We start from the raw sequence: 11241 nt of genomic DNA on the forward strand, positions 1-11241 counted from the left end.
CTTTCCCTCTGTCGTTCTTGGTTTCTGATGCCAGGCCATCTGTTTTTCGTTCCTTTCATTCTTTCAGGAAAAAGAAAGAGGAGATCCTTGCATTTTTGGAGGATGGCGAACTCTCCTTTTTAGAGGTCTCCAAACAGAGTTCAGTCGGGCATCTTTTAGGGGTGCTTGAGTTGTGTTTTCTTGTATGACACAATAGGGTTGGACTAAATGGCTTTTGGAGTCCCTTCTGATTCTTGTGGATTATGGATTATCTTGAAAGGAGATGGACTCTCCTTCATTGGTGGTCTTCAAACAGAGCTCAAATGGGTATCTTTCAGGAGTGCTTGAGTTGCATTTTCCTGCATGACATAATACGGTTGAACTAGATAGCCTTGGTTAGACCACACCTGGAATACTTCAATTGTGGTGTCCAATTCTGGGCACCACAACTGACGAGAGATATTGACAAGCTGAAATGTGTCCAGAGGAGGGCAACTCAAATGATCAAGGGTCTGGAGAACAAGCCCTATGAGGAGCGGCTGTAAGAGCTGTGCATGTTTAGCCTGAAGAAGAGAAGGCTGAGAGGAGACATGATAGCCATGTCTAAATATGTGAGAGGAAGTCTTAGGGAGGAGGGAGCAAGCTTGTTTTCTGCTTCCCTGGAGACTAGGACGCGGAACAATGGCTCCAAAAATACAAGAAAGGAGATTCCACCTGAACATTAGGAAGAACTTCCTGACTGTGAGAGCTGTTCAGCAGTGGAACTTTCTGCCCCGGAGTGTGTTGGAGGCTCCTTCTTTGGAGGCTTTTAAACAGAGGCTGGATGGCCAACTGTTAGGGGTGCTTTGAACGCGATTGTCCTGCTTCTTGGCAAGGGGTTGGACTGGATGACCCAAGAGGTCTCTTCCAACTCTTATGATTCTATGGAGTCCCTTCAAATTCTTGTGGACTATGGATTGCCTTGGAAGGTTATGGATTCTCCTTCTTTGGTGGTCTTCAAACAGATTCGGATGGACACCTTTCAGGAGTGCTTGAGTTGTGTTTTCCTGCATGACACAACAGGGTTGGACTACATGGCCTTTAAAGGCCCTTCTAATTCTTGTGGATTATGGATCACCTTGGAAGCTGATGGACTCTCCTTGGTGGTCTTCAAACAGAGCTCAGATGGGCATCTTTCATTGTTCTCTTTCTGTCCATAAAGGGACTGAGCAACACTTATCAGTTTTAAACCAAATATTTCCATTTGAATGATTCTCCATTAAGTCATCAGTTGAGGTCTTTAAAAAAAAGAGGTCAGATGGACATCTTCCAGGAATAATTGAGTTGTGTTTCCTTTCATAGCAAAAGGGTTGGACTAGATAGCCTTTGTAGATCCCTTCCAACTCTAGGTGGATTTCCTTTGAAGATAGTTGCCTCTCTTTTCTTAGAGGCCTTTAAACAGAGTTCAGATGGGCATCTTCCAGGAGTGATTCAGTTGTGTTCTCATTCATAGCAGAATAAAGTTGGACTAGATGGCCCTTGGGAGACCCTTCTCATTCTAATGAGTCTATGACAGATTCCTGGCATGATCAGACTTCAGACACCTCTCAAATGCTGTCTGGGCTAGTTCAATTTCATCCACATTAGACAATTGAGGTTGAGTTTCGCTGCCATGCTTTTATTCTACGGAGATGTCGTTCATGAAGGAGGAGCTCTAGTGCCACAGTTCAAAGGGAAGGCATTGGAAGAGTCCTAGTCCCAAACTACAGATCCCAGGATTCCACTTGATGGAGTGAAAGTAGGGTGAGACTGTGCTAATTGCACTGTGTGGACACAGGGAAGCCAGAACCTGGGTTTTCCCGACTGGGAATTGCATGCTTTTGTTTGCACATTTCCTTCTAAGATCTGTTAATGCTCCAATGCAAAAGAAATGTCATTGAGGTGGGCAGAAACCCTATCTGGGAGATAAATGTCCTCTATTTCCCATCATGGAGAGAACGGGATCCAGGCAATGAATCTGAGATCAGGTTGGCCTGGCAGTGTCTGCAACTGAGATAATACTGCATTGGAAACCGCCCCTTTGGAAACTATTCAAATATCAACGGTTGGAAATGGAAGGGCAAATCCGGTTTGCTTTTCAGGTGTGTGTTGCTGGGATTCTGTTTTTTTTAAAGAGGAGCCATCTGTTTCTTTGCTTTGTTTTCTTAAAGGTCACTATTCGTATGAGATGCTCTGCATGCCCCTTTCTCCCTCTCCCCGTTAGACAGCCATCAGTGAACTTGCTGCATTAAAGAGATCAGAGACGACGATTTCAATCAAGTGGGGTCGAATATTAGGTACCAATCATCATCAAACAAACAAAAAAAGAGGACTTTGGATGGGCATCTCCAATGAGTGTTTTGTGTCTTCTTTCTTCTTGTCTGAATGGGATTGGACTAGATGGTCTTTGGGGGTTCCCTTCCAACTCTAATAATATAACAGAACTGTCTTGGAGGATGATGGACTCTCCTTCTTTGGAGGCCTTTGAATCAAGGTTGCATGGACATCTTCCAGGATTGTATCTTCCTTTGTGGCAGAATGGAGTTGGGTCACTAGATGGTCCTTGGGGTCACCTCTAGTATTCCCTGACAGCTGAGTAGACAGGGTGGGGGTTAGACTACATGTCCCTTGGCATCTCTTCCAACTCTTATGGTTCTATGATGGCAGAAGAGACAGGAGAGTGATGGACTTTCTTTTCTTTGGAGATCTTTCCACCAAGGTTTGAAGAGGCACCTCGTTGTCCGTATTTCTGCTTGGACTAGATGGCCCTCAGGGTCCCTTTCAGCTGTAGGATTCTCCGATTCGCATGCTTTAGGCCCAATACCTACACAGTGGGATCTGTCTCATGAGCTCAAGAGGAAAGGCATTCCACAGAAGCACGATGGATGGAGACATTAAGCCAGAGATCAACACTAAACGTGTCTCAACTGGGGAAGGAGGATTAATCGAAAGAGAAAAGAACCTATCTGGGTGCGGCTGGGAGGGGAAGGTAAGGGCATTGAAGGGGGAAAGGGCACGGCAGCTGGACCTATAGGGATTTCTAGTGGCAAGGAGTACTTGATCTCCCAGGCTGAGCAGTCTATGGGTCCATCTCCATTTTAGCAGGAATGTGGTTTGGCCCCTTTCATTACCATGGAATCTTGGGATTGGTAGGGTTGTTTTGCAAGGTCTTTCGCCTCAACAAACTACAACTCTCCATTGCATTGAGGCAACTGCATTCATTCTACAATAGGTTGAGATGACAGGAAAGGGGACCCTACTTGAACCTGAGGAACTGTTCAACAGTGGAACTCTCTGCATTGGAGTCTGGAGGAAGCCCCTTCTTTGGAAGCTGGACAGCCAGCTGTCAGGGGTGCTTTGATTGAGCTTTACCTGCATGGCAAAAGTGGGTTGGACTATATGGCCCTTGGGGTCTCTTCTATGAGTCTATAGTGTAGATGCTGCCAGACAGCGATATCAGGCCTCAACTGTCGTTCTTAGAAATATAAATATACAGGGGCTTGGAAATGCCAGCAATGCTCTCTCGGTTGCAAATTTGTCTCTCCCTTCAAAGACATCCGCCGCATCAGGAAAAACGCAAAGGACCGGTGGCTTGCTCCATTCATAAGAGAGGCAAGTCTGTGCCCAAAGTTGCAAAATTGTGGTTTTTCTGGTTGGGGTGGGGGGTGTTGTGTGGGCGGAGGACAGCAAAAGTGTGAGAAAAGGAGGAGTGCCACACAAACCGCAAGGAAAAGGGAAGGAGGAGAGACCTGTCGGGCGAGTGGTGTTCAAGTGTGGGGGCTTGCCTCTCCCCCCCCCCTTTGGCTGGCAAGCCTTTTGGGGCCACACCTCCCAGGCCCTGCCAAGAGGCCCTTTTGCGTGCAGCCCGGCCGCACCTCTCCCTGCACCTGGAGGGGCTGCCGTTGCCCTCAGAGGAACCTGTTTGCACACCTGGAGAACCAGTTTGCATGGCTCTGGGCCTCGGGAAGAGGGATGGGGCGGCTTTGATGGCTGCTTTCGGTGGCACCATGCCATAGGGATGAGTCAGGGCGGGCAACCCTCTCCTCCTCCTCCTCCTTCTCCTCCTCGCCAAACCTTTCTCACTCTGGCCAAAGGGTCAAGGGAGGTTGCATCTGGAAGGTCCTTTTTGCAGAATGGGTGAAGCAAGTCTCTTGGTAAGGCACCGACATCAGGGGTCCTCAAACCAGGGCCAGTAGACCACAACTGCCCACCAAGGTTTTTCTCCCAGCCCACACCCCACTCACGTTGTCATCAGTCAGTGAGAAAAGGAAGGGGGAAAAGGAAGAACAAAGGAAAAAAGGGGAAGAGGAGGAAGGGACAAAGGGATAGAAAGGAAAGAGGGAAGGAAGGCAGGAAGGGAGGGAGGAAAGAAAGAAAAGGAGAAAAGAAGGAAAAAAAGGAAGGAAGGAAGGAAAAAGGAAGGAAGGAAGGGAGTGCAGGAAGGAAAGAGGGAATAAAAAAGGAAGGAAAGAGGAGGGAGGAAGAAAGGAGAAAAGAAAAAAGGAAGGAAGGAGGGGAAAAGAATAGGAAAGAGGAGAGAAAAGGAAAAAAGAAAGGAGGGAAGGAAGGAAATGGAGAGAGGAGGGATGGAGAAAGAAAAGTAAGAAAAAAGGGTAGATTGAAAACAGAGAGGGAAGGAATTAAAAAACTGTAGTGGAGTGGTTTAAAACTCAGATAGTGGTTCTGAACCCACTGGGTGCCTTTAGGCAAGTCCCACTCTCTCAGCCTCAGAGGAAGACTAAGGCAAATCCCCTTTGAATAAATTTTGACAAGAGGGTTGCCTTAGGGTCACCCTCAGTCTGAAGTGCCTTGAAGGCCAACAACAACCACCACCACCACCACCACCTTAATTTGCTTGACTTTCTAATCAGCCAAAAGCAGGCCCACACTTCCCATTGAAATACTTGTAATTTTATGCTGGTTAAAATTATTCTTAATTTTAAATATTGTTCTTTCATTTGTGCACTATAAATATGATCTGTGCAGTTTGTAGAAGAATGCATTCAGACAGAGGGACCATGAAATGACTCTCTGTTTAAAAAATTAAGGACCTAAGTCTACAACTGTGGAACGACTGTTCTTCAGTGGCCATGGCTCAAGGCTATATACACCTGGGAGCTGTAGTTCTGCAAGGCCTTCTGCCTTCTCCACCCAAGACGGCAAACCACAGGATTCCCTAGCATTGAGCCAAGGCAGCTCAAGTGTTGCAAACTGCATTCATTCTACAGTGGGAGTACACCCTCTGTTAGAAACCAGCCCTCTTTAGCAGAGGCTAAAGTCCTTGCCAAACTATAATTCCCAGTATTCCATAGCACAGGTCAGAAATGACTTGAAGGTACATCATCATCATCATAAAAAACTTTCCATAAATTAAGTGGGTTTTTTTTCTGGAGGTTTTCCTGCAGAGTTTTTGTGAGCTGCGTCTCAAGTCAGAAATCCAGCAGGTAACGCTTTCTGCGTTGGAGGCCAAAGAGCATGAGACCTGCTCAGCGAAATCTTGGCAAGCCTTTTCATAAACGTCGTATCAGCTGTAAATATTAAGCGTAATCAGAGTAATGGCTTGGAGAGCAACCGGAGAGGTGAGATTTTTGTCTGGGAACAAACAGAGACCGGCTGCCTTTGGAAACCTGCTCAACGCCTCTTTGTCTCTCTGTCGCGTATCATATCAGTGTGAAAACAGAGTTAAGATCCTTTCCAATTTGATTCCACCTGTAAATAATTAATCTGAAATATCTGAAACATTCCAATACAGGTGGCATGTCATCTATCTATCTATCTATCTATCTATCTAGTTTCAACCCAACTACAAGGGGTAACCGATAGATCGATAGATAGAAAGTTTTGTCCCAACTATATAGGGAAACATATATATAACTAGAGAGAGAGAGAGAGAGAGAGAGAGAGAGAGAGAAGGGGAGTATTTCCCTTGTAGTTGGGAATAAAACTATAACTTTATCCATTCTCAAACACAAGGAAGAAATAATCAACTGTTTACATCCTCAAATCCTATATCTACTCACCTCATTGATCTCAATGGGATTTACTCCTAGAAACGTGCATTTAGGATTGCGCTTTAGAGATGTTATCCAACAAGCTCCATTACAAGGAGCAAGAATCTCCAGGAAAATGAAATGCAAACCCTTACTTCAGGAGCTACTGGTTTCCCAGGGGTCATCTAGTCTAACACAGTTTGATTCGAAGCCTAGTCTCCAGGAAGCCTTGTCGAAAGCTCAACCCTACATTGTATTTCCAATCCTTTGGGTCTATTTTGTTTCCTAATTCCCTTAGTAAAGCTTTCTTTCTTTCTTTTCGGCTGGATTCCACTTAGCCTCGCACTTGACTGTGTTTGCTTTGAGTGGGCAGAGCTGTTTATGATTAGAACGATAAAGGAAGAGACCTCAGAAGCCAAACAAGAGGCTTAAATATATTCCTCCCCAGCCTCCGCCGCACAGTTTAGAGCCAGAGAACAGAGGGCCGGGGGAAATGTGTTCCGGTGAAGAGGTCTCTGGATTAAGGGAGATTATATCAGGTAAACAAAGTCAATGTCTTTCAGGGCATGACTTCTTGAACAGAAAATTAACTAGTAGCCAAGGCAAAAGCAGCATAGACGCTCATTTTCCTCCCTCCAGCCAATATCCAGTTCTCTGGGTTCTCAGCAGATTGAATTTAAAACAAAATTCTTAGTCTACCACTAGACTATGATCCACAGAGGAGCACTGAAATAGGCTAAATAGAAACCTCCAAAAGGTAATGGAGACTGACGATTGAAGCAAGAAGAGAGATAGATAGATTAGATGATACTGAGAGAGAGAGGTAGTTTGACTGAGGTATGAGGTAATTTGACTGAGAGACAAATTAGATAGATAGCAGGCAGACAGGATAGACAGATGGACAGACAGAATACATATATGCATAGAAGAGAAGAGAAAATAAGCAGATAGGACAGAGATAGATAGATGCATGAATGAATAAGACGATAGATAGAAAAATAGGGTTTCCCCTGACACCAAGTCCAGTCGTGTCTGTCTCTGGGGGCTGGTTTTCATCTCCATTTCTAAGCTGAAGAGCTGGCATTGTCCGTAGACACCTCCTAGGTCATTTGGGCAGCATGACTACATGGAGCACCGTTACCTTCCTGCCAGAGCAGTACCTATTGATAAACTCACATTTGCATATTTTTGAACTGCTAGTTGGCAGAAACTGAGGCTAACAGTGGGAGCTCACACCATTCCCTGGATTCGAACCTGCAACCTTTCAGTCAGCAAGTTCAGCAGCTCAGTGGTTTAACCCAACTACACCGGGGGCTCCAGATAGATAGATAAGATAGATGGATGCATGGGTGAATAAGATGATCATGATGGTAGATAGATAGATAGATAGATAGATAGATAGATAGATAGATAGAGGAGACGAGAACAAGTAGATAGGATAGATGGATGGATGGATGGATGAGATAAATAGATAGATAGATAGATAGATAGATAGATAGATAGATAGATAGATAGATAGAGCAATAGATAATTTCCTGTCCTGTTTACCAGCATCTCAAGACCATAAAACCAATTCAGCAGATAAAGCATAACAAGAGCAATGGTTTCCCAAAAGATCAGTGATTCACTGATCACTTAAAGCCATTTAAAAGAATGCTGGACACAACATGTGGGCAAATTGGATGGAATCAACGGGACATCAAGGTTTTTCCTGAAAAGCCACAATTTGACTTGAATCCACAAAGGTACCTTCAAAAGGAAGGCATCACATGGCTATTTTCCCAGAAGATTCCTCTACCAGTGGGCAATATTGTGGATGTTGTCGGGAGAAAGTTTTGGAGAAAGCTTTCTGGGCCTGTAATCCAGGCAATGACATTCTTCCCTCCCTCACTCCTTGACATTTGTACAAAGTCGAAACCGATGCTGGCTTCAGGGCCGGATCCTTCTTCTTCCCCCTTTGGAACAGGCGCTCTTTCTTCCCTGAAAACACTTTTGTTTGCGCCAGGCCTGCCTCACACCCACCAGCCAGTTCTCTGAATATTTGGCCATCCAAACGGCCAAACGACTCTTGGCGCCAGATGACCTTTTGCAGAGCCAAAGTCCCTTGCCCTTCCCACCTAATGCCCCTGGCTCTTCCCCTTCTCCTGTTTCTAAGTTTCTGAAAAACCTCCCAACCAGAGAGAAGGAGAACAGGCAAAAGAATAGGACGATTTGGCTGGAAACGGAGGACATCTGGGTTTGGAAGTGGTCTCTGAATGACAGAAGATGTCTGAGCGAATGGTGGACAAAAGGCTGCAAGTCAGCAATCCAGTTGCACACAAGAGTAATGCAAAGGTTATGAGTCGCAGGTGACTGCGAATGCTTCATGGTGAAACAGGGAACAGGACTCTGTTCTTTATATCAATCCTTCCAAAGAAACTACTTGTTTTGTCTGAGATGTATTGCATTTGCCTCTATTTTGAATCCTTTTTTTCATTTTAAAAAGAGCAATGCATATTCTGTGTTATGCTTAAATATAATATAATATAATATATTGTATATACATATAATATTTATGAAATTATAATGTAATACAGTATAATACTACTAATAATATATTATAATTATAATTATATATTTTATATTACATGTAATATTACTAATAATATTACAATATAATTGTATAGTACAATATAGTGATGTATAGTGCTGATATTGTACTGTGCTTCTGGTATAATGTATGTGTGTGTGTATCTTGTAAGCCACTCTTGAGTCCCCTTCAGGGTGAGAAGGGCAGCATATAATGTCTCAAAATAAATAAATACGTTTCAAAGCAGCTGAACTATAAAAGAAAAAGGTAAAGTTTTTCCCTTGACATTGTCCAGTCATGTCTGACTGGGGGTTGGTGCTCATCTCCATTTCTAAGCCGAAGAGCCGCCTTAGACACCTCCAAGGTCATGTGGCTAGCATGATTGCATGGAGCGCTGTTACCTTCCCACCGGAGCAGTACCTATTGATCTACTCACATGTGCAAGTTTTTGAACTGCTAGGTTGGCAGAAGATGGGCTAACAGCGGGAGCTCCCACCACTTCCCTGATCTGAACCTGTGACATTTTGGTTAGCAAGTTCAGCACCTCAGTGGTTTAACACACTGCATCACAGCAAAAGAACCCTGTCTTAAAGTCCAGCCCTGACTTCTCATACTGTCATATTTTAAACATGCAATTTGTTACACCACTGTTAAATATATATCTTTTAGGGAAAAACATGAATCCCATATCGATGTTTTGACATGGTTTATCCAGTGGATTGTGCATCGCACCTTGTCCATTCATATCTTTGGGGTTTGTTGCCCTGCAGATATGGGAATATATGGCAAACTCAACAAAGCCTTCCACATCTTCTGAGATATGTGTCCAGTTCAACTGATTCGTGTCTTCAACGTTTTGGATTGATTCCTTGCAAGCTACCAGCTCAAGTATTTGGCCCTAATCAAAGGCCAAATGTTTCCGCAAAGCCATCCCCTCTTTAATTTATAGCCTGAATTGAGAACGTTCCCTTGAACGCTGGCTTGGTACAACACAGCAATGCCTTTGTGGTAATGGTTTAATCCACATCTGGATACTCAGATGGTAGAAGGAACAATCTGGTTGTAGATTATGACAAAAGGAGGGGAAGAGATGGGCACCCAAAAGAAGAAAAACCTACCAAAGGGGATGAGAAAAGACTTCATCTTTAAGATCTTTGAAAGATGCTGCTGTTTAGGATTGATAATATTAGCTCAGATCAGAAAGTGGGAGGCTAAGGAGATCTTGAAGTGTCGTATCATTCCTTCCCAAATAACTTTTTGCTCTCAAATGCCTTTTATGAGATGTATGTTTAAGTTGTTTTTAGGCTCCCTGAGCCATTTTGAGTCTGGGGAGATTTTTAGGCCCCTTGGACCACATTAGTCACAAGGACACCACTTTTTAAAAGGATTCCCTTGGACCTAGAATGATCCAAACTTAACAAAAATGTGCCAATAAATGCCCACCATGTCTAAAAGAGGTCGTTTTGGGTCAAGAAGAAACCTCTGAAGGGTCCACTGGGATGGATGGTCCAGTGGTCTGCCTTCTGGGCTTGACTTCTGTCCCACTTTGGGTTGTTTTGCAGTCAGAACAAGTAGCTACGCCTGATTCCAACAGAGTCCACTTCGCAAACATGAAGGAATGTCCTCTATGCAGAGAGTCTGACAACATTAAGAGGCATCTTAATTGTTTATTTTGTGCCTTTCCCTCCCAGCCAGCGATGGGCCTCAATATAAGTGGCCACTTGTTGAGGGCCATCCAGAGGGAAGAACAAAATGCCGCTTTGTTTTCGTCTCAAACCCGAACTTTGCTAAGGAAGACCAAGAATGTGGCTGCATTGTAGAAGAAATCGCAATCTCAACAAAACATCAGACCGCAGTGAGAGAGAATTAGAACTCAAGACCGGTCAAGAGCAGGACCTCCTCAAGATCCAACAAGAGTTTTGAACCCTGGTCTGTAGAAATGCCCAACTGGGGTGCAAGAGACCCCTTAAAACAATCCCTGTTTGGTGGCACTTTTCCAGGCCTCTTCCGCAGACTTGGAGGGATGTCGCTTCCCTCCACAGCTTTGTTTGTGACTCATCTTGTTCCTCTGTTATTTGCGATGGCTGTCCAGACACGTCCGCTGGGCGCAAACAAGGGAAAATAGATCTATTCATCACCTACAATGGGAGCAGCCTTGATTTTGGACACCAGTGGGTCTTGATTCGACAAAGGCAGCCTTTGCTGCAAAACTACTTTTGTTGTTTGATTTTATCATGCCTTTCTCCCAATTGTGAGACTCAAGGTGGCTTACACAGATGGGTTACAGGTTGAGGGCCAACACATTCAAGAACCTGACTGCTGGGTCTGTAGTAATTTAAATCCAAAAAAATGACATCACCACGCAGGTTTGTCCATTGAACCAATATGGGCAAGTCTCACTCTCAAAGGAGGGCTGCATTTTCACTCCCCATAGTGCCCCATGTTCCCTGTCAAATCTCTTTGTCACACTCCACAATAAGGCTTTTTACCTATACTTCTGCTTAAGTTCTAACAAACAGGTTGCTATTACAACTCAGATAAAAAGAGAAATTATAAATCTTGCAGCTTCAAGCCCCAAACTTGCCAAAGAAACCAATGCAAACCACACAAAATCAGAATCTTGACTTTCATGAATTCTTCTGTTAAGTGCAGATGAACAGAACCCTTTTGCAACTTGAATCAACA

This window comes from Anolis sagrei, chromosome X (genome assembly GCF_037176765.1).
Source record: "Anolis sagrei isolate rAnoSag1 chromosome X, rAnoSag1.mat, whole genome shotgun sequence".
Taxonomy (NCBI): Eukaryota; Metazoa; Chordata; class Lepidosauria; order Squamata; family Dactyloidae; genus Anolis; species Anolis sagrei.